At 34.8% G+C, this 24591-nt stretch overlaps 1 non-coding gene across 1 annotated transcript; it reads left to right on the forward strand.

Annotated features, from left to right (window-relative positions):
• The first annotated feature begins 13511 nt into the window (after window positions 1-13511).
• On the forward strand, window positions 13512-13618 carry LOC121225842 (small nucleolar RNA R71). The gene has a single exon (XR_005923746.1). It is a non-coding gene; the product is annotated as a small nucleolar RNA R71 (small nucleolar RNA).
• Window positions 13619-24591: the final 10973 nt, after the last annotated feature.

A 24591-nucleotide genomic window follows, 5' to 3' on the forward strand; every position in this document is an offset into this window, starting at 1 on the left:
GAGAAAGTGGAGAGAAGAGAGGAAAAATGTGAATTCTTGAGGTATGTTTTTAAAATGACCAACCTAAAGGGGTTTTTATAGCTGAAGAGGGCTAATAAAAATAGCTAAAATTATCAGCCAAAGAGCCCTCCCTTGGCCAGCCACACATGTGGCAAGGCTGATAGTTTCAACTTTACTAATTTAGGCTTGGGGCAAATCTATAAAGCCACCAATTGTGGAGGGGTTTGAATGCAACTTGAACAACTCTTCAAGGGCTTCTTTGCAAGCTTAAATAATCAGCTAATAAGCTGATTTGGGTCAGCTCTTGGGACAGTTTTTGGGCTATCCATTTCTTGGTCGGTTCGGTTCACTCGGTTCAGTTCAACTGGACGACTTTTTCATAATTAATTAATAATAATTTATTAACCTAAATTAAATTGGATATAAATTAAAATTAATTATATTATGAATTAATACAAATAATTTTTGACCGTCTTAGGCTGAAATTTACTTCGCCTCAATACTTCAAATTGCTTCTCAATTTTGCGCTTCTAGTAGTGTCTGCCGAGCCATTTTCTCCCTTTGTGCAAATCTATTGAAAATAACCAAAATTCATCAAAATTAATTATAAAATTAACTAAAATTCAAAATTTTCATATTTTAAGTGCACTTTAATTATTTTGTAAAAATTAATTATTTTTGGAGAAGAATTTTATCGAAATTGTATGATTTTAAGTTAAAAAGGGTATGTAAAAATGTGTAAATTTTCGTGTTTCCACTCATCTAGTTTAATTTCTTATTCATTTGATGAGTTACAAGATGCCTATGATGAGTTAGGTTTTGAATTTGAAGTCATGATTTCAAAGCATAAGAAAAATGTTTCAAAATTGAAAATTGAAAATGACTTACTTTCTAAAACCAATCATGAACTTGAGGAGAAAGTAAATAAAATGCAAGGAATTATTGATGAATTTGAGAGAAAAAATTCCGACTTGCATACTTTACTTTCAAATTTTCATGAGGATCATATAAAATAACTTGAATTGCTTAAAAAAGAAAAAGCTTTATCTAACAAAGCCTTTCCAAAAAGATTTGAAAAGGTAGAAAATTGATAGGCAAACTTTGTTAAATCAAGCTTTAATTATTATAAACATAAAGGTCCCCCAAGGTTTTACAAAAGAAAATTTGTTAAAAGTGTATGGGTCGCTAAAGAACTAAATACCACTTAAGACAATGATATCCTTTCTAAATGGGTACCCAAAGAGACTAGAAATTCAAAAATTAGCTTATGGACCCAAAAGAAATTGGGTACCAAAAATCAAAGCTTACTTTTATGTTTGTAGGAAAAAGAGCATTGTTTCAAGGTGAAGAATTCAAGTGGAAACTCATGGTACCTAAATAGTGGATGCTAAAGGCATATGACTAGTGACAAGAGTCACGTCATTGAGATAAAGCTGAAAAGTGGAGGAGAAGTTACTATTGGTGACAACTCTAAAGGTTTCATTGAAGGAATTAGCTCTATTGGTAAAAACTCTTCAATTTTTGTTGAAATTGTTCTATATTTAAACGATCTTAAGCATAATCTTTTGAGTATTAGTCAATTATGTGATAAAGGTCTCAATGTCATATTTGAGTCTAATGGATGTAAATTCATTGACATTGTGTCTAATAAGATTATGCTTGTTGGTCATAGAATAGGAAATATTTACATGATTGATAAGTGTTAAACGTAACATGTTTTAATCTCATTCTTAATGCATTGTTGGATGATTATTTGATATAAAATGTTGAATTTTATGCTCCTAATCCTTTAAATTTATTTTTCTACATTTAAGAGAGCATTTGAGAGAAAAAGAAGCAAAAAACGAGCAAAAACTAAAAAATTAGAGTAAGGTACAGGGGTCACACAAGCTGACACACAACTATGTGTCAGACCATGTGAAAATCGTGAACTGCACTCCGAAAATGTGAAAAAGTATAATTTTTAGGTTTTTCAGACATTCTAAAACCTTTATATACCAAATATAAGATGAAGGGAAAGAGGCGTAAGAGAATATTGAAGAAAACAACTTAAAAAAACACTATTGAAGTCGACTCTAGAGTGGATTTTCATCAATATTAAAGATCTCCTTTTGAATTCTTTGAAGTTAATTATGAGTTTCTTTATTTCTTATGGTTATATTGTCTATGAGATGTTTTTATTTGCGATTATGAACTAATTTCCCAAATACCTAGGAGGATGAACCCTATGATAGATTGTCTTTTGATTTCTTTTTTTTTTACGCAATAAATTTTTGGATCTTGTTCTCAATTATGTGTGGTTAATTCTTGGTTTGATATTTCTAGACTATGAATCCATTTTTGGTGTGCTTAAATCAAAGGAGGAATATACCCTGTTTAAGAGTAGAACTAGCATAATTGAGTAGAGTTTTATGCAATCCTAGAAATAGGATGACATAAATCTACCAGATTATAGTAAAATATAATAGGGGGATCCATAGATCGAGTTAATGCAATAATAAGGGTTTTAATTAGAAACAAATTTCAATTAATCAACCTAGAGTCAATTGCTCTTAGTCTTGAAGAGAGATATTAGCATAATTTAGGGGTTTCTACGGATCAAGATACTAAGTGAAGAAATTGTGTAATTTAGATTGATAGTGATAGATGAAGTCTAGGTGGATTCTTTCTTGGTTGATTAATTGATTGGTGCATTGCCTTAGTTAGATTTTTAGTTAGTTTACGACTGCATCAAATTTTTAGCACTATTATCGGGGACTAAAATATTAGTAAAACTTTATTTCTATTAATTTAGCCATTTTTATTTTATTTTTTGTTTTTAATTTAATTGTCACATTTTAATTTTCTTTTGTTTGATTTTGACAGGTTGTGGAGATGGATGATAATAAAAATAATCAGCAGGCTCTTGAACGTCCTGTTCCTCGTACTATGTTTAAATATGCTAAGCCTACTCTAATTGGGGCTAAATGGACTATCATTAGACTGACTACTACTGTACACAATTTTAAGCTAAAGCCGAACACAATAAAAATGGTGCAACAATATGTTCAGTTTTTTGGCTAACTTTCTAGAGATTTACAACACTTTCAAGATCAATGGCGTTACTGATGATGTCATATGCTTACAGTTGTTCCCATTCTTTTTGAAAAGCAAGATAAAACAATAGTTAAATTCATTGCCAAGAGGTTCTATCACGACTTGGGTTCAGATGACCGAGAAGTTTCTATTGAAGTATTTCCCACCAGCTAAAACAACTAAGTTGAGGAACAACATCTATTTTTTTTGCTCAAATTGATTTGGGGACATTATATGATGCCTGAGAGAGATTTAAGGATCTATTGAGAAGGTGCCCTCATTATGGGTTACCTTTGTGTTTGCAAGTTCAAACCTTCTACAATGGTTTGAATCCCTCGACCAGAAAATTAAATGATGTAGCATCTGTTGGAACACTAAATAATAAAACACCTGAGGTAGCTCAAGAATTCATTGAGGAAATGACATTGAATAACTATTAGTGGCAAGTCATGAGAACAAAATCAATTAAAGCAGCTACTGTTTTTAATATTGATGCAGTTTCTATGTTAGCAAATCAATTTGAAGCTCTTGGTAAGAAAATAAATGGTTTGAATTTTTCTAAGCAAGTGAATCCGGCAGTGTAATGTGATGCGAATGGAGCGGGGATGATTAATTCAGAATGTTTACCCTTCGGTTCTAGCATGGGGCATGAGCAAGTTAACTTTATGGGTAATAATTCTAGACCTCAAAATAACCCTATAGTAATAACTATAATCCAGGTTAGATGAACCATCGAAATTTCTCTTGGGGAGGTTAAGAAAATCAAATGTCACAACCCCCTTCGGGTTTTCAGCAACCTATCAGCAAGAGAAGAAATCGAACCTTGAGGAGATGTTGGCTAAATTTATTTCGGTGTCAGAAACTTGATTTCAAAACAATGAGACAACTTTGAAAAATTAGAAAGCTTCAATAAAAGAACTTGAAAATTAGATTGGACAACTTGCCAAACTTATTTCGAAAAGACCACAAGGTAGCTTGCCTAGCAACACTGAAACTAACCTAAAAGAGAAAATCCACGCAATCACTGTTCGAAATGTGGAAGGGTTAGTCGAGCTTGAAAAGAAATCGAAGCTAGAAGCTATTATGAAAGGTGATAAGGTTGAGGAAAGTAAGTAGGGGATGGATGTGACAGTGTGCGAATCGTTGAGCAGGCTTGGTGTGGGCGCGCACGGGGTGCTGCTGACCGATCAGCTGGGCGATGCTGTGGCTAGGGAATTGTTAGGAGGTTTCGGCACTTAAGGGTTTTGGGTTTTTGGAGGGAATGGTGTATGAATGAAAAAAAAAGAATAGATGGGTGGAATTTCTAGTGAAAGGAGTAGGAGCTAGAGTAGAATTCTTAAAAATTCTAAGTTCTAATTCTACTCAAAGTAAATAACAATTAATAATTAATATAATGCATATTAAATTATTATTTGCTATTAATTTATTAAGATAAAAACTTATTGAAAAAATATGATTAAATTACAACTAATCCTAACTCTAAATAAAGTTTATAATAATTAATATATATTGTAATGGATATAATTATATATTAATAATTATCATCTTTTTTTTTCTTTTTTTATTGAACTAAAAACATTTATTCTAGATGCTTTTGGAAAATATTTACAAAAAGAGGCATCTAATTTTTAATATTTACAAAAAGAGCAACCAAATTTAAACACAATTCTATTAAGTTCCTAGACTTAATGAAAATTCAAAATTGAGTTACAACGTAAAACTTGGATCAAAATTGACCCTTTTATATGAAAAACTAAAAATTTATTTTGTCATTTAGGGTCCTCATTGTCCTCATTGTTTCTGAAAATTCCTAATCATAATTAAAAGAACTAATTATTCTGAGTGGAAATAATTTCAATTTTAGGTCCCCCTACTTAAAATGAACAATGTCCTCATTGTTTAAAGTGAATAGATACTATGCACCAGGTATGATTCTAGAAAAGAGGAGGTGAGTCAATTTGACTGCTTAAGTACCAAGCTCTTTCTAAATCCAATCCTAGACATGTATATATCTATTGCCACACTTTATACTTCGCGACTTGTTTAATTTTATTAATGATTTCCATATCTTGTTTTATTATGCAAAAATTCCTAATTAACTTTATCCTAAAATAACCTAAGATCATAAATAAAATAAAGTCGAGATCCCCCCATTATTTATTTGCAGATCTTTCCGAATTTGACTAATCTTTTGCTCTATCATTATTGTCTTTGCGTGAATTGCTTCACTCCTTTTTCGATAATGGGCTCCATGGTTCAAGTATGTAATCTGGAAACTCAAGCACAAAAATAAATGGGTCATTGTAAATTTTCGTAAGAGCATTTCTCATCAAGTCATCCCTTATTTTTTAGTATTTCCAGTAAGCTTGTTGCTGCCACTGCATATGTTGCATTATGTCCATCAACTTTGTCAGCTCATCTCGAAGATTCGGGTGAGGCTGTTGAGCTCTGAACATTGAAGTCTCGATATTAGGTTCAACTTCTGGTTCCATTGGTTCCACCTTATCAGGGACTTCAACCGATTACACTGGCTCGACCTCTGTGGGATCTTTTTCTTCTTCTTTTTTGGGATCCTCACTTTCTTCAATTCATTGCTGTAGAACAGAGTCTCCAGCTATTCGATAGAGGTCCCAATATGTGATTGTGCCCTGGCTATAGCTTGTCTCCTTTACGTTTGCAAGAATTTTATCTTTCAAGCATAGAATTGTTATCGTAAAGGGAAAGTAAGCTGGGCCAGAATGTGAACGTCTAACGGTACAATTCCGCATTACCCTCAGGATGATTTTTCCCACATCAATGGTCTTTCCAGTTAAAATCGAGTATAATAAGACCATTCGCTCTAATGAGATTGTAGTCCTATGTGAGCTAGGCATAAGACTGAATCGGATAAAGTAGAACCATACCTTTGCGAGTGGTGTCAAATATTCTCTTCCACAAGTGTGGATTCCTTGCTTTGACACAGTCCACTTAGAACCTAAAACTGTAAGTTCCTCGAGAACTTTTTGTAAATTTTTAGACTCTATATTGCTCATCAAGGATGAATATTCGTCGTTTTCAAAATCAGGCAATTCAAAGAACTCATTAATAGCGTTTGAAGTTATTGGTATCTTGATTCCGCAAATTGGAACTTCCGTCAACTCGCTTGAGGTTAAATTCACATAGAATTCATGTACTAACTCCTCATCCACACTAGGTCTCTTCTCACAAAACAAGTCCCAATTAAGAGTTTCAGCAACCTGACGAATACGCGCCACAAAACCAATATAGTTGCTTTCTTTAAATGTGAAACCTTTCTCTGGATGCATCTGTTGATTCTTGAAGATACTCTCGTATCTTGCTTTGGCGTCTTCACAGTGGAACTTGTTTTGTGATTCATCAATTTGGGCAGATGCTCGAGTTCTCTTGCGAGGCATGATTAACCTGATCATAAGATGGTAACAATTATTTCTCAAAAATTTAATTAATATAACAATAAATTGAAAAATTAGATAATTAAATTAAAATTTAGGAGAAAAATTGGTCTTACCATCTTTTTTGTCAAAATTAAGAGCTCTTAAGAAAAATAATTTTGAATCAAAAGATGACAAATTAAAATAGGTTGAGGGGTTTTTGGCTAAGGATGGGTGAAAGGGTGGTATGCCACTCGGGTATGCAAGGCTGCAACGTGCAGTAGGGGATGGATGTGACAGTGTGCGAATCGTTGAGCAGGCTTGGTGTGGGCACGCGCGGGGTGCTGCTGACCGATCAACTGGGCGATGGTGTGGCTAGGGAATTGTTAGGAGGTTTCGACACTTAAGGGTTTTGGGTTTTTGGAGGGAATGGTGTATGAATGAAAAAAAAAAAGAATAGATGGGTGGAATTGCTAGTGAAAGGAGTAGGAGCTAGAGTAGAATTCTTAAAAATTCTAAGTTCTAATTCTACTCAAAGTAAATAACAATTAATAATTAATATAATGCATATTAAATTATTATTTGCTATTAATTTATTAAGATAAAAACTTATTGAAAAAAATATGATTAAATTACGACTAATCCTAACTCTAAATAAAGTTTATAATAATTAATATATATTGTAATGGATAAATTATATATTAATAATTATCATCTTTTTTTTTCTTTTTTTTATTGAACTAAAAACATTTATTCTAGATGCTTTTGGAAAATATTTACAAAAAGAGGCATCTAATTTTTAATATTTACAAAAAGAGCAACCAAATTTAAACACAATTCTATTAAGTTCCTAGACTTAATGAAAATTCAAAATTGAGTTACAACGTAAAACTTGGATCAAAATTGACCCTTTTATATGAAAAACTAAAAATTTATTTTGTCATTTAGGGTCCTCATTGTCCTCATTGTTTCTGAAAATTCCTAATCATAATTAAAAGAACTAATTATTCTGAGTGGAAATAATTTCAATTTTAGGTCCCCCAACTTAAAATGAACAATGTCCTCATTGTTTAAAGTGAATAGATACTATGCACCAGGTATGATTCTAGAAAAGAGGAGGTGAGTCAATTTGACTGCTTAAGTACCAAGCTCTTTCTAAATCCAATCCTAGACATGTATATATCTATTGCCACACTTTATACTTCGCGACTTGTTTAATTTTATTAATGATTTCCATATCTTGTTTTATTATGCAAAAATTCCTAATTAACTTTATCCTAAAATAACCTAAGATCATAAATAAAATAAAGTCGAGATCCCCCCATTATTTATTTGCAGATCTTTCCGAATTTGACTAATCTTTTGCTCTATCATTATTGTCTTTGCATGAATTGCTTCACTCCTTTTTCGATAATGGGCTCCATGGTTCAAGTATGTAATCTGGAAACTCAAGCACAAAAATAAATGGGTCATTGTAAATTTTCGTAAGAGCATTTCTCATCAAGTCATCCCTTATTTTTTAGTATTTCCAGTAAGCTTGTTGCTGCCACTGCATATGTTGCATTATGTCCATCAACTTTGTCAGCTCATCTCGAAGATTCGGGTGAGGCTGTTGAGCTCTGAACATTGAAGTCTCGATATTAGGTTCAACTTCTGGTTCCATTGGTTCCACCTTATCAGGGACTTCAACCGATTACACTGGCTCGATCTCTGTGGGATCTTTTTCTTCTTCTTTTTTGGGATCCTCACTTTCTTCAATTCATTGCTGTAGAACAGAGTCTCCAGCTATTCGATAGAGGTCCCAATATGTGATTGTGCCCTGGCTATAGCTTGTCTCCTTTACGTTTGCAAGAATTTTATCTTTCAAGCATAGAATTGTTATCGTAAAGGGAAAGTAAGCTGGGCCAGAATGTGAACGTCTAACGGTACAATTCCGCATTTCCCTCAGGATGATTTTTCCCACATCAATGGTCTTTCCAGTTAAAATCGAGTATAATAAGACCATTCGCTCTAATGAGATTGTAGTCCTATGTGAGCTAGGCATAAGACTGAATCGGATGAAGTAGAACCATACCTTTGCGAGTGGTGTCAAATATTCTCTTCCACAAGTGTGGATTCCTTGCTTTGACACAGTCCACTTAGAACCTAAAACTGTAAGTTCCTCGAGAACTTTTTGTAAATTTTTAGACTCTATATTGCTCATCAAGGATGAATATTCGTCGTTTTCAAAATCAGGCAATTCAAAGAACTCATTAATAGCGTTTGAAGTTATTGGTATCTTGATTCCGCAAACTGGAACTTCCGTCAACTCGCTTGAGGTTAAATTCACATAGAATTCATGTACTAACTCCTCATCCACACTAGGTCTCTTCTCACAAAACAAGTCCCAATTAAGAGTTTCAGCAACCTGACGAATACGCGCCACAAAACCAATATAGTTGCTTTCTTTAAATGTGAAACCTTTCTCTGGATGCATCTGTTGATTCTTGAAGATACTCTCGTATCTTGCTTTGGCGTCTTCACAGTGGAACTTGTTTTGTGATTCATCAATTTGGGCAGATGCCCGAGTTCTCTTGCGAGGCATGATTAACCTGATCATAAGATGGTAACAATTATTTCTCAAAAATTTAATTAATATAACAATAAATTGAAAAATTAGATAATTAAATTAAAATTTAGGAGAAAAATTGGTCTTACCATCTTTTTTGTCAAAATTAAGAGCTCTTAAGAAAAATAATTTTGAATCAAAAGATGACAAATTAAAATAGGTTGAGGGGTTTTTGGCTAAGGATGGGTGAAAGGGTGGTATGCCACTTGGGTATGCAAGGCTGCAACGCGCAGTAGGGGATGGATGTGACAGTGTGCGAATCGTTGAGCAGGCTTGGTGTGGGCACGCGCGGGGTGCTGCTGACCGATCAACTGGGCGATGGTGTGGCTAGGGAATTGTTAGGAGGTTTCGACATTTAAGGGTTTTGGGTTTTTGGAGGGAATGGTGTATGAATGAAAAAAAAAAGAATAGATGGGTGGAATTTCTAGTGAAAGGAGTAGGAGCTAGAGTAGAATTCTTAAAAATTCTAAGTTCTAATTCTACTCAAAGTAAATAACAATTAATAATTAATATAATGCATATTAAATTATTATTTGCTATTAATTTATTAAGATAAAAACTTATTGAAAAAAATATGATTAAATTACAACTAATCCTAACTCTAAATAAAGTTTATAATAATTAATATATATTGTAATGGATATAATTATATATTAATAATTATCATCTTTTTTTTCTTTTTTTTATTGAACTAAAAACATTTATTCTAGATGCTTTTGGAAAATATTTACAAAAAGAGGCATCTAATTTTTAATATTTACAAAAAGAGCAACCAAATTTAAACACAATTCTATTAAGTTCCTAGACTTAATGAAAATTCAAAATTGAGTTACAACGTAAAACTTGGATCAAAATTGACCCTTTTATATGAAAAACTAAAAATTTATTTTGTCATTTAGGGAATAATTTATTGGGAAATTATGTTAAAATGAATTCCCAAGAAAGATTGGAGGGTCACAAGTGGTTCCGCTTAAGTTCCAATCTCTTAGATAGAATTTATTTAAACATACTAATCCCGAAAATATACCCTAAATCATTTATTCAAGTAGAAGAACAAGAAAAATTAAATATCTGATAAAATGAACGAGATTTGATTCCATTCAATTTTATCTCCCCAGTAATGTTTCAAGCGTTGAGCACTAACTAGAAAATTACCTCCCTTACCTTGATGTTCAACAACTCCGTATAAACAGTCACTTTGGTACCTACAAGATAAGATCAAAACTTGTCAAAAGCAAACACAATAGCAAGTAACTCTTTTTCTTTTACCGTCCAATTCAGTTGAGCTCCTATCAGAGTCCGACTCGCATAGGAGATGGGATGAAAAACTTTGTTCCTTCGATGACCCATGACAGCTCCGATCGTGAAGTAACTTGCATCACACATCAATTCAAATGGTAAATCCCAGTCTGGTGTGACTATTATGGGTGCCGAGACTAACCGACTCTTCAAATCGTTGAAAGCTCTTAAGAACTCCTCATCAAATTTAAACACCGTGTCCTTCTCCAATAATTTGCATAAGGGTCTAGCAACTTTGGAGAAGTTCTTGATGAATCTTCGATAGAAACCGGCGTGGCCCAAAAAGCTCCTAACACCCTTAACAAATATTGGAGGTGGGATTTTCTCAATAACATTTACCTTTTCTTTATCTACCTTGATTTCATGTCTTGTTATCTGATGCCTTAGAACAATACCTTCTTGTACCATGAAATGACACTTTTCCCAGTTAAGTACAAGGTTTGTTTCTTTGCATCGCCTTTGTACCTTGGCTAGATTGGCTAGGCAATCATCATATGTATATTCGAATATTGAAAAGTCATACATAAAAACTTCCAAATATTTCTCAACCATGTCAGTAAAAATAGACATCATACATCTTTGAAATGTAGTAGGTGGCATGCGCCTAAATGCAAATGTACCGTACAGATAGGTGAATGTTGCCTTGTGCTGATCTTCTGGTGCTACTATAATCTGATTATACCCCGAGTGTCCATCGAGAAAATAGTAATAGTCTCGCCCTGTGAGTCTATCCAACATTTGGTCCAAAAACGATAAAGGAAAGTGATCTTTCCAAGTTGCCTTGTTCAGCTTCCGGTAATCGATGCAAATTCTCCATCCCGTAACTGTCCTAGTTAGTATCAACTCGTTATTCTCATTTTCAATGACTGTGATACCTCTTTTCTTTGGCACGCATCGGACTAGACTTACCCATGAACTATCTGAGATGGGGTAAATTATACCCGCATCTAACCACTTGATGATTTCTTTCTTGACTACGTCCTTTATGATGTGGTTCAATCTCCGTTGTCCATCAATAGTCCCTTTTCACCATCTTCTAAGATAATCTTATGCTTGCATACAGATGGACTAATTCCACGAATATAAGCTATGGTTTATCCGATAGTTTTCTTGAATTGTTTCAACACCAAAATGAGTTTCTCTTATTGCTTAGTAGTTAATTCTGCTAAAACAATCACAGATAGAGTAGAAGAGTTACCTAAGAAAACATATTTCAAATGTGAGGAAAGTACCTTCAGTTCTAATTTAGGTGGCTCATCGATTGATGCTTTTGGTTGGGCATAATCCCATTTCTCTTACTCCAAAGATTCAAAGCGGGATTGTGGATTAAATCCCTTTTAATTAGCTTCTAACAAAGCTATGTATTCATCCTCCTCTTCATCATTTGGAGGATCTGATGTCAAAATTTGTTCCAATGTGTCATCAACATAATTGAGTTCATTATCCATGATTAAATCCTCTAAATCAGAAACTATTGAACAATCATCAATTGTGTCAGGAAATCGCATGGGCTTAAAAATGTTAAATTTTACCTGATCATCCTAAACACGCATAATAAGCTCGCCCTTCTGCACTTCAATAAGGGTCCTTTCGGTTGCTAAGAATGGTCTTCCTAGGATGATTGACACCTCTTTGTCTTCTTCAAAGTCTAGAATCACAAAGTCAGCAGGAAAGATAAATTTGTCTACTCTTACCAATACGTCATCGATTTTTCCTTCTAGATGTGCTTAGGATCGATCTACTAATTGAAGTATAACCATAGTAAGTCTAACTTCACCTATCCCTAACTTCCTAAATATTGACATGGGCATCAAGTTGATACTCGCACCCAAGTCACATAGTGCCTTACCACAATATGTTGCTCCAATATTGCTAGGTATGGTAAAACATCCAGGATCCTTCAATTTTGGGGGTAATTTGTCTTGAAGATATGCACTGTATTCCTTCGTTAGGGCTACCGTCTTAAATTCTCCAAGCCTTTATTTTTTAGATAGGTTGTCCTTTATGAATTTGACATAGTTTGACATTTGTTCAAGTGCTTTAACCAACAGGATGTTGATATGAAGTTGCTTGAGTACGTCTAGGAACTTCTTGAATTGAATTTCCTGCTTCTGCTTCTGAAGTCTATGAGGGTAGGGTGGTGGAGGTTTTTTTACTGGAACTGGTTGATTCATTTTCTGTGGCAATTTTGCATCTAGCAGAGTTCTTAGTTGATTAGAATTAGTTGGTTTAGAAGTTACCTTATCGAATTTTGTAGATTCAATTTTTGGTGAAACTGGAATTTTAACACTCGGTTGAACTTCCTTTGAGTCTTGAGCGTCAGCTGGCTCATTCTCAACTTTGACGGAATTGGGCTCTAAAGTCTTTTCGGTCCTCAATGTTAACGCTTTACAATGCTCATTCCCTAGATTCCTCGGATTCTCAGTATCACTAGGTAAAGCACCTTGTGGTCAGTTTTTGAGTTTAGTTGCAAGTTGACCCACTTGATTTTCCAAATTCCTTAGAGAGGCATCATTTTTTGCCATGTATGCCTTCAATAAATTCTCTAGGCTATTGGATGGTTCAGCTTGGCTTGGTTTCTGAGCTTGTTGGGAAAAACTAGGTGGCTGGGTCTATCTAGGTTGGACATAATTGTTACTGGTTCCTGCCCCTTGGTTACTCTAGGAAAAATTTGGTTGGTTTCGCCATGATGGGTTATAGAAATTGGATTGTAGCCCTTGCCTTCCTCGATTTTGGTTTTGGTTACCCATGTAATGCACAGATTCTGGGTTTGATGGAAATTCTTCGAACAAATGTCCTTTCCACAATAAACACAGGCTACATTTTCAAATTGATTAAGTGACTGTGCTGCAAAACTATTACACCCATTAGTAGTAAGATTTTTTAACATTGAGGATATTGATGATACTTGAGATGCGAGTGAAGTAAAAGCGTCTACTTCATGTATTCCAGCTACTTGTCTTCCTGACGTTGCTCGATTGGTTGGCCATTTATAATTGTTGCTGGTAATCCTCTCAATGATTTCATAAGCCTCATTATAAGACTTAGAAAGGAGAGCACCATTAGCAGAAGTATCCTCTACCATCCTCGTGTGAGCATTGAGACCATTATAAAATGTCTCAAGTTGTATGCAATGTGGGATTCCGTGATGAGGGCACTTTCGTAATAATTCTTTGTACCTTTCCCATGCCTCATACAATGACTCATCATCCATTTGTTGGAAAGCAGTGATCTCTTTCCTCAACTTAGCATTCTTGCTAGGCGGTAAATACTTCATAAGGAATTTTTCTACTAACTCTTGCCATGTTGAAATTGAGTTTGGTGGTAATGAGTTCAACCAAGCTCGAGCTCTATCCCTTAGTGAATATGGGAATAGATTCAATTGTAATGCATATTCGGGTACTCCAGCTAACTTGAAAGAATCGCTCACCTCTATAAATAGTCTTAAGTGTAGGTGAGGATCTTCAGTAGACATTCCACTAAATTGGCCCCCTGTCTGAAGCATCTGGAACATGACTGGCTTTAACTCGAACTGCTGTGCCTCAATTTTAGGTCTCCTAATACCCAGATTAAGATCATGAAATACTAGCACGGATACTATCTCAAAGCTCTATCCCTATTATTAGAAATAAGGATAGGATTTTGAAAAAGGTTTGCTCCGTTTCCTTAATTCAGATTTTCGAAGTTCATCTCTTCAGTCCTTCTCTAGCTTGCTTGTCTTCTTCATTGTCGAAAAGTTTGTTCAATCTCAGGGTCTACAGGGAGTAAATCGATGATTCGGTCAATACTCATAAACACCTGAAATAATCACAAAAAAATTAACTAAGTGAAAATTTAAATAGAAAAATAAACCAAAATGCAAAACTAACAACTTTACAAATAATGACGTTTTTAAAACACAGTCCCCGGCAACGACGCCAAAAACTTGGAACAACGAAAATGTTCAAGTGTACACAATCGCAACTATAACACCCCTTACCAGACACCATTGCCAGAGTCGAGCATGAGGCGTTACCTCAGTTAACTTACTAGTTCGGAGCATAAAAATTTGCTTTTAAAATTAATTCGCTCACATTCAATTAATATGTCCCTAAAAAGGGCCCTCGAGAACCTAAAACATGCAATAGAAAACGGTTTGGGTCCAAATTGGAAAAATTAAAAATTTTCTGAATACTTAAACAAATCAAAATAATTTATTTCCCTAATCACAATAAAACTGTCCACTTGCATGACAGTCACTAATTTAATTATAACTCGAGTAACGAAACTCGAAATTTAGATCCGTAAATTTTTGCTGAAACTAGAGTCCTATATCTTCTTATCATAAAATTTCTAGAATTTTTGGGTTAGCCAAATAGTACATTTAATTTGTTAAAGTCTCCCCTATTTCACTGTCTGACGGTTCTAACCCTTATTCACTAGAAATCAATTATCTCATTGTACGGGCCTCATATGGTGCTTCCGCTTATTTCTATTGAAAATAGACTTGCTAAGGGATCTAGACATATAAATTATGACTCATAATTCTTTCTGTACAATTTTTATGATTTCCTAAAGTCATATCAGGGGACTTCAAAAACCATTCTGAACCTGTCTCACTAAAATTCAAATAAATATAAAATTTCTTTACCTACACTGTTTCTTTCATGTGAAAATAGACTCGATAAACATTAATTCTATATCTCATTCATTCTCTAATTCCATTTCTACTATCCTTGGTGATTTTTCAACATCACGTCAGTGCTGCTGTCCAATAACTGTTCCATTGCAAATTTTTACTCTTTTATAATTTCTTTGTATTAACTATCATTTAGGCATACATAACACCAAAACATGTTCTTAAATAGTCATTTAAATAGCTAATCATTATCGAGTATTTACATAATAATTATTAGCCATATCATAAGAACACACAAAATGACTAAGTCCCTATACATTCCATAACTTAAAACGTTTCGAATTACAAAATACCGATATGGTCTGTTGATAGTGTGAAACGATCTCCGACGCCCTTACGATCCTCGAATTGGCTTGGCGATACTATAAAAAGAAGAAAAATAAAAGAAGTAAGCATAAAGCTTAGTAAGTTTACAAGCAAATAAACAACAACATTTATCATAAATAATTATACTCATAAATTATCATCAAGTAACATGATCTTTACTTTCTTCTTTATTTACTCTCTTATTTGTTTACTTACTTGCTTATTTAAATAACTCATGATTATAACTTACTCCTCCTTTGCTGAAATTTTCTTCTCAACTCATAACTGAGATATTCTTAACCCTTATAAGTCACCTGAATCTATTTATTATGCTTTTACCTGAACTTTCATGTAACATAGTCTATTTACTAGCCCGTTGAACCACTTGGAATACTAAGGATACTCGGGTCTCCTATCTAATAATAAAATGCCAAAGCCATGTCCTAGACATGGTCTTACATGGGATGTTTCTTGTACTACAAATGTCATATCCCAGATATGGTCTCACATGAGAGTTCTCATATCGGTGCCCATGCCATGTCCTAGACGTGGTCTTACGGGGGACCTCTCATCTCGGTACCAACGCAATGTCCCAAACATGGTCTTATGTGGGACCTCTCATAACCTCAATAATGCCAATGCCATGTCCCAGACATGGTCTTACATGGGATCTCATTCCCCCAATGTCATGACATTTGTATATAATACATTCCTAATGTTTCAACGAGACTTTTTAACATTGATTCTTTATGATCTCATACTTGAGTCAACATTAAATAATTTCATGAAATAAGTACATGATTGTTGAAAAATAACAACATTAATAATAATTATTGAAATATTGCATTTATTTATCGTAAACTTACCTCGGTACAAAATACGATCATATCTAGCAACTTAGTCCTCAACCTTTTTTCACCCCGTCTAACTTCGGATTTCGTTCCTCTTAATCTATAATAGCAAATTTAGCTTATTTAATACTCACATTCATCAAAACAGTCCTTGACTCAAACTATGGAAAAATTATAATTTTACCTCTAAACTTTTGTATATTTGCACTTTTACCCCAAAGCTCGAAAATGAAACTTCATCCCTTATTCTTATGTTTATGACATGATGAACATCTTTCCCTTCTATGGCAACATCAAATTCCCACTCTAACATTTACTTATGAACATTAGGTATTTTTATCGATTATGTCGTTTTACTCTTTTTCACTTAAAATCGCCTAGCAAAAGTTGTTTAACATAATTTAAAACTTCATATTCTACCATAAAACATCAAAGTAAACACATTTAACCTATGAGTATTTTTCCAAATATGAACCCTAACATGAATTAATGGTAGAATAAGCTAAACCGAGCTACGAGGATTCCAAAAACGTAAAAAACATTAAAAATGGGGCTTGGATACACTTATTATGAGCTTGAGAAAGTGAAGAAAACCTAGCTATGGGGTTCCTTGAAGTTTTGTCCCTTATGGTAGAAGATGAGCACATTTTGCCATCTTTTCCCTTCTAATTCTTTTTATTACCAAATGACTAAAATGCCCTTCATTAACGCTTTAGTTATTTTTATCTATGCATGCCCATTTCTGTCCATGAAAATCTAATGGTCTAATTTCCATTTAAGGACCTCTACTTCAATTATGCACTTCAATTAAATGTTTTATCATCTAAAGCTCATATTTACCCACTTTTGCAATTAAACCCTAATATGCAATTCAGACATGCAATCGCTGAAATTTCTTATGGGTATTCTAACACATGCATCCAATCAATCGGTAAATCCTAAAAATTAATCACAATAAATTTTCTATCTCAGATTCGTGGTTTCACAACCACTATTCCATTTAGGCCCTATTTCGGGATGTTACAGCAACAAGTAATAAAATGACTAGTAAATGTCGAGTTATCGTACCCAGAGGGACTGTGAAAAGAATTATTTATGAATGCTATTTAAAACACTTTGGTGAAGAAAAGTATTTTGTTTGAATAGGGTGATTAAAAACTAAGATTTTAAACTAAGTGGACTAAATAAATAAATCTCAAATGCACGATTTCAAAATATGATTTTAATCAAGATGACATAATTAAATTTATTCCTAAATTTTCTTTTCAGTTGTGAAAGCTAGGTTTAAAAGAAACCGATTTACGAAAACGTGATGTTTAAAGGTTGAATTGTGAAAGCGTAGTGTTTTGAAAATAGTTATTGTTTTGGAAAACCGTAATATACTTTTAAAAGATAGAAAATGTAATAAACTGAAAATCCCAAATTAAAGACTAGAAATTAAAAGAGGCCTAATTACAACCCAAATAATACAAAAACGATTAAAGTAAGGTAAAATAAAATACTAAAATTTAAAGCTATTCGTAGTGTGGCAACCTCTAAGTTCTCCAGTACGTCAAACCGCTTACTGAGGATTACCTAAAAAAAATAAGAATAGGGAGTGAGTTTACAAAAACTCAGTGTGTACAACCTTCATTGATCATAAACCATGCATCACATCAATCTGGGCCTAAGCCCATTACAGTAATGGTGGCAATTGGGCCTTAGCCCCCATTAGCCTCGGTTGGGCCTGAGCTCATATCAAATGGCACATATCATATATATCTGGGCCTAAGCTCATCTCAATATCAGAAACAATATATGCAATGCATAAATACCCATACCAACCATGCACTCCGTCTAGTGTCCAACCCTACACTCTTGTGGGGATTAAATCGAACCACCCATCCCTACACTCCTTATGTAGCACCGGTTGCGGCACTAACCAATATTGTAGCAGAGCTGCAAATCACATAATCGGCTTAAAGCCATCGGTGGGTCCACAGTTGTCTCATGCGGCCCGTGCGACCCTCACATATCAATCACTTCCTCCAATACAAGATCCCAACCCCATGCAGTATGTCGTGTATGTAGTATGCCATGCTTAAAATCAGTCATATTGTTCACAGTTAAGTCAATCATATCATAGCACAAATCAGTCATTTAACCTCTAGGGGCATTACGCTTATTTTACCTTACAGGGGTTTTTAAGTCATTCAACAACCTTTTCGAAGGTCTACAGTTGCCTCGAGCGATAGATAACCTAAATGGTCATAACGGTGCAAATGGGCCCAAGACCCATATTCGGCCCAAGTGGGCCCACACGCTCGTGTGGCCCATTTAGCCTAATTTCCTTTAGCCTACCGATTGAGTCGTAGAAACTCTACCTCGTGTTCTGCCATAAATCTGTCACCTTGAACCAAATTCAGAAATTCTTTCCTATGAGCGTCGACATAGCTGGCGCCCACATACTTTCCCTGAATTATGGACTTAAAGAATTCCCAGGTCAATCGATCAGATGGAGTACCTTCTTTTACCGTAAGCCACCACTGATAGGCTTCATCTCTAAGTAGGGACACAACACCCTTTAGCTTTTGTTTCGATGTACAGTCGAGGTCATCCATAATTCTTTCGGTGGCCTCCAACCAGTATTCTGCCATACTTGGAGCCACCCCAGAAACTCCCCTAAAGATCTCTGCTCCATTTGACCGAATTCTTTCTATAACTGCCCCGTAGCCCACAGTAACGGTATTCAACCCAGCAGTACCTGCAACCCTTTCTAGAATCCTCAACATTGCTTAGGACAATGCGTCGTCCCCAGTCGCTCGATCAAACGACCCTGTCTCGGGTACCAGTGAAGCCGGAACCTCTCTCGCTTCAACGTTGGGCATATGGCCTGATGTTGAAGATCCAGCCCTAGCACTTCCACGGCCTCTGCCGCGACCTCTTGCACCCTTTCTAGTGCTCATTATCGCTTTGCGTATTATCTGAATTAGAAATTTTATGAATTTAGCTCATAGTTTCAATAATTAATCAGATGTTTTATGGAAGTTGTAGTTAAGAGTTGTTTTCGCAATCACAAGCTCACTACAGTTTTAGTTTCCTATAGTTTCTCAGTTTACTCTAGCTAAAGAGTCTCAGTATAACCTCTCATCTAAAGTAAGTCTAGTACTATTTACAGTATAACAGTTTAAAACAGATTTCAATATCAAGAGAACTTACTTGGTTTGACGCCGGGGACTCGGTGTGCCACACAAAAAAATCTGTCAAAACTACCTCAAAATCATTTGTAAACATCTTTAAAGTAAAACTAAAGCCTATTTCACAGCCCGAATTTTACAACCTGGCTCTGATACCATTAAATGTAACACCCCAAACCCGGCCTAGAAGTTAAGCCCAAATCTGACGTGTTGTATTGAAATGTCTTTTGAAAACCATTTTCTCCTTGGAAACACTTCTTAATTATAAGCTTGAGTAAAATCCCAGTTATGTTAGTTTATTTATTTAATTAAAATGTGGTACATAGAAAAATTATTAAATTTATTCCCAAATTTTCTTTTCAGTTACGGAAGCTAAGTTTAAAAGAAACTGATTTACGAAAACATGATGTTTAAAGATTGAGTTGTGAAAGTGTAGTGTTTTGAAAACAGTTATTATTTTGGAAAACCAGGATCTACTTTTAACAGGTAGAAAACATAATAAACAGAAAATCCCAAATTAAAGACCAAAAATTAAAAGAGGCCTAATTACAACCCAAATAATAAAAAAAAAGTTAAAGTAAGGTAAAATAAAATACTAAAATTTAAAGTTGCTCGTAATGTGGCCACCTCTGAGTCCTCTAGTACGTCAAACCGCTTACTAAGGATTACCTGAAAAAAAAAGAATATGGAATGAGTGTACGAAAACTCAGTGTGTGCAACCCTCATTGATCATAAAGCATGCATCATATCAATCTGGGCCTAAGCCCATTAATGTAACGGTTGCAATTGGGCCTTAGCCCCTATCAGCCTCGGTTGGGCTTAAGCCCATATCAAATGGAACATATCACATATATCTGGGCCTAAGCCCATCTCTGTGACGGCCCAAAGTTGACCCTAGTCGGAAAGTGGTTTCGGGACCACAAAAAAAAAAACCGAGTCGTAAAAATAATTAACCGTCATATTTGATGCTTATTATATGTATATATGCATGTGTGAAAATTTCATGTTTGAATTTTGTTAATTGTAAGTGAATTTTATTAAATAGGACTTATATGAGAAAATTTAGAAATGTGCTAGACAAAGGTAAAAGTGATCTAATAGTGCATGATGTCAAAAAAATGTACTTGCATGTCAAATTAGCCAAATTTTAGATAGTGGCCGGCCATGTTATGGATTAAAGAATATTATAACTATTTTATGCTAATAGTTTATGTTACAAAATGAAATAATGAATAAGGTTAATAAAATACAAGTTAGTGGGAGGAGAAACCAAAGTTAGCCTATGTTTTCTCCTCCATTGCCGTAACTAGAGAAAGAAGAGGAAGAAAAGTCTTTGGGGAAGAAAATTCGGCTAAGGTGGATACCTAAAGTAAGGTAAGTTCAATGTCATTCTTGGAAAACTTATGCACCATTTGGATGATTAGTTTAACTTCTACCTATTTTATGGTTTGAAGATAGGTTTTGTATGAGTTAAGTTTCGGTTAAGGTGGATTGTTTTGATGTCATTAGCATGCTAAGTGTGAAGCTTTGTAATGATACATGTGATGGTGGATTGATTAATTGGGTTTTATAAGGAAATTATGCCATAGCCGAATGTGTCTTGAAGAAGATGTCATATGTGCTTATTATAAGTATATGTATATTCGGCTAATGAGTTTGAATTGAAGTTTCGATAGGTTGCGGGTTGAGTGGCCGAGTGAACTATAGGCTTTGCAATGATGGAATTTACTTATAAGTTGTGTGTGTATGGCTTTATTTGTTAATGACATTTAACATTATTTTTCATTTATATATATTTGTGCATTCGTTTTTTTTTGGGAGATATGGTAAGGGATAGATTGATGTTCTAACGGTTTAATGGAGTTTGAACTAGTAAATACTTAATTGTTGGTATTTATATGTGAAAGAGATGAACTTGAACTTATTAAGTTGCATGAATAAATCTTTTGTTTATCTTAGGGTTAAATTAAAGAAAATGCCATTGGGTGCTTGAATAAAATAATTAGAGATTATTTTATATATATAAATCAAAAGGTTCGGCTTTGTAAATTAATTTAAGAGTTTAAATCTTGAATAATGTTATGCATAGGTTTCGGCCATGAATCCTTGTGTTATAACACTTGCTTAATAATGAAAGAACATGAGCTTAAAGCTTGAGTAACACTCGGCTTTAGTGTAAGTTAAAATTTGTTAGAAAATAATTTCCAAGTTAGTAGATTATGTGTTAAGTGAGGGATTTAGATTGTATATATATGTATACATATTTATATTGAATTATTAAGGCTATGATAGCCAATTGAGGGTTTCGGCCAAAATATTAAAATAAATTGGTGTGAATGTTTGAGTGATGAATTTGACTCTTGTGTCGATTTGGGACGATATGTGTATTTATATGAAACTAAATGATGTTAAATAAATTCGATTATGCATGGTATTAAGCTAGTATTATGTTCGTTGGAACATGAGTAGAGCATATGTATGATGTTTAATATCTAGTTAATAACATCATTTGTACTTAATTGTATGGTATACATGTATTAAATCGAATAGCTAAATTGATAAGTTATTTAATAAAATCAATGTGTGTGAAAGTCGGATCAATATATATATATTATTCTGAAAGTAATACTTGAATAGTCGATTAATGACTATTTTAAATTTTGTTGAACTTAAGCTCAAGAGCAAAGGGGAACTAGATCCGATAAAGGGAAGGAAAAAGTAATTGAATAGCCGTTGAAGTCGTTCGACGACATTTGAGGTAAGTCTTCGAGTAATGACCCTACTTGAATTATATTGAAATGAATAGTCATACTATGACGGATTGTCGAATGTGCTTAGAGACTATCTTATAAAGCCAATTGAAATCATGCTCTTTGTGTGTGGCTACTGAGCCGAAAATTAAAAGGTTTAATAAATGTTTTGTGTTTGAGCCTTAGTAACGAAGAAATGATATGGATGTGTTATGATTATTGATATATGTGTGCATGAGCATTGGATTATATCCGGGCTAAGACCCGAAGGCAATTATGCGAGTTGATATATCCGGGCTAAGACCCGAAGGCAATTATGCGAGTTGATATATCCGGGCTAAGACCCGAAGGCAATTATGCGAGTTGATATATCCGGGCTGTGACCCGAAGGCAATTATGCGAGATGATATATCCGGGCTAAGACCCAAAGGCAATTATGCGAGTTGATATGTCCGGGTTAAGACCCGAAGGCAAATGTGTGTGCGGCTGTATTCGGTTAAATACCGAAGAAACTTGGGTTTGAATGTGAGCGTTTTGTGCTGTAACTAATTTAATAATTATGCTTGACCAACCCGAATGATAAGGTATGTTTGTATGTGCATTGGAAAAGTCGGTTCGTTTTAAATAGTATTCGTGCGATCGGCTAACGAATCTTCGGCTTTTAGAAAGGTTGATACCTTGTGTATCTATGTTGATGAAGTGTGAAGTAAGTATGATTATGAGAATGTGTGTTAATAAAGTGATTTAGTTAGCTATGTGAATGTAATACTGTAGTCAAAGCCGATTTCATTACTTGAGACTTACTAAGCTTAAAATGCTTACCCGGTTGCTTTGGCTCTCTGTTTTATAGATTTTGTTCGTTAGCTATCGGATTCGGGGTCAGCGAAGTCGAAGTCATCTACACTATCAAGCTCTTTTGGTACTCTTTTAGTTGAACTCTGGATATGGCATGTATAGGACTACCCCCTGTTGTTTAAGTTCTTTTGTGATGTATGTGTGTAAAGCCATGCGAAAATGGCTTGTAAAAGTGGAGTATGGCATTAGACCATTTGTGTTTATGTATGTATATATATGGTTTCACGATGTGACTATGGTTTGAAATGGAAGTGTTGGGCTAATGATCAGCCATTGGAATGGCTAAATATGATCACATGTGGACCTATGTATGGCAAACCCTAGTTGGTCCATGGTAACCACAAAATAGGTAAAGTTTATCTTGAAAACAGATTTTGACAGCAACAGTGGTGTAGAATTGAAAAATCACATAAATTCGTAGGAGTGGAATTAAATAGTGAATAAATTATGTAATCGAACCTTGATGAATCTACTTTCATATGGAAGTAACGAAACAATTATAGGAACAGTACAGAAAGAGATATTCGGGTTCTTGTGGAACAGGGCCAGAACAGTTTCTGGATTCACTGTTCCGCCTTTGGAAATTCACTATAAATTTACCAGAGATAATTAGGGGTCATACCATATATGTATGGATTCCTCTCTGAGTCTAGTTTCCATAGAAACAAACGGCATTAGTATTGAAGCTCTGTGCAGAGAGATATCCCAGTCGTAATGGGAAAAGGTCAGTGTAGTCGACCCCTGTAACATGGGAGACTTTGACTAATAAACTGTACTAATTGGCCCGACCAAAAATTCTAGAAAAAAATTACATAGGTGGGGACATGAGTCTAGTTTCAGGTAAAAATCACAAAACTAATTTTCGAGTTGTGAAACTCAAGATATGATTTTTGAAGCGACTAGTACTCAGACTGGGCAGTGTCTGGAAAATTTAAAAAAAAAAAAAAAAGTCTGTCAGCACCTCGTATTCGACTCCGGTGACGGTCTCGGGTTTGGGGTGTTACAATTGATTGGTATCAGAGCTACGGTTTAGTCGATTCTAGGACTACCGTAATGTGTTGGGGTCTAGCTATACATGCCATTTTATGTGATTAATTGATAGTGTGGTGATTTCTGACATTTGCAAATGTGTTTATTTATAGTAATGGATCCCGATCCCAACCGAGCGGTAGCTGATGATCTTGAGAGTGTAGCGCCTGCTCCCGCACAAGGGACAGCGCCGGTGGACTCTCAACCTAATGCGAGTAACCCGAACGATGAAGCTAGACAAGCTTTCTATAGCGTGATGAATGATTGGTTCAACCAATACATTCGAACTAATACGGCTGTTCCACAACCTCCATTCCCGACAAACACCACCCCCGCACCTACAATACCTCCGGTAACTGACCAAATAAGGTCAAATAAGCCCCCAGTTGACCGAATCCGAAAACATGGGGCTACTGAATTTAAAGCTACGGATAGCGACGATGCCGAGCAAGCTGAATTTTGGTTGGACAACACTATCCGGGTACTCGATGAGCTATCTTGTACACCCGATGAATGCCTAAAGTGTGCTATCTCTTTGCTACGTGATTCTGCCTACTATTGGTGGAGTACTCTGA

Source organism: Gossypium hirsutum, chromosome D13, assembly GCF_007990345.1.
Source record: "Gossypium hirsutum isolate 1008001.06 chromosome D13, Gossypium_hirsutum_v2.1, whole genome shotgun sequence".
Taxonomy (NCBI): domain Eukaryota; kingdom Viridiplantae; phylum Streptophyta; class Magnoliopsida; order Malvales; family Malvaceae; genus Gossypium; species Gossypium hirsutum.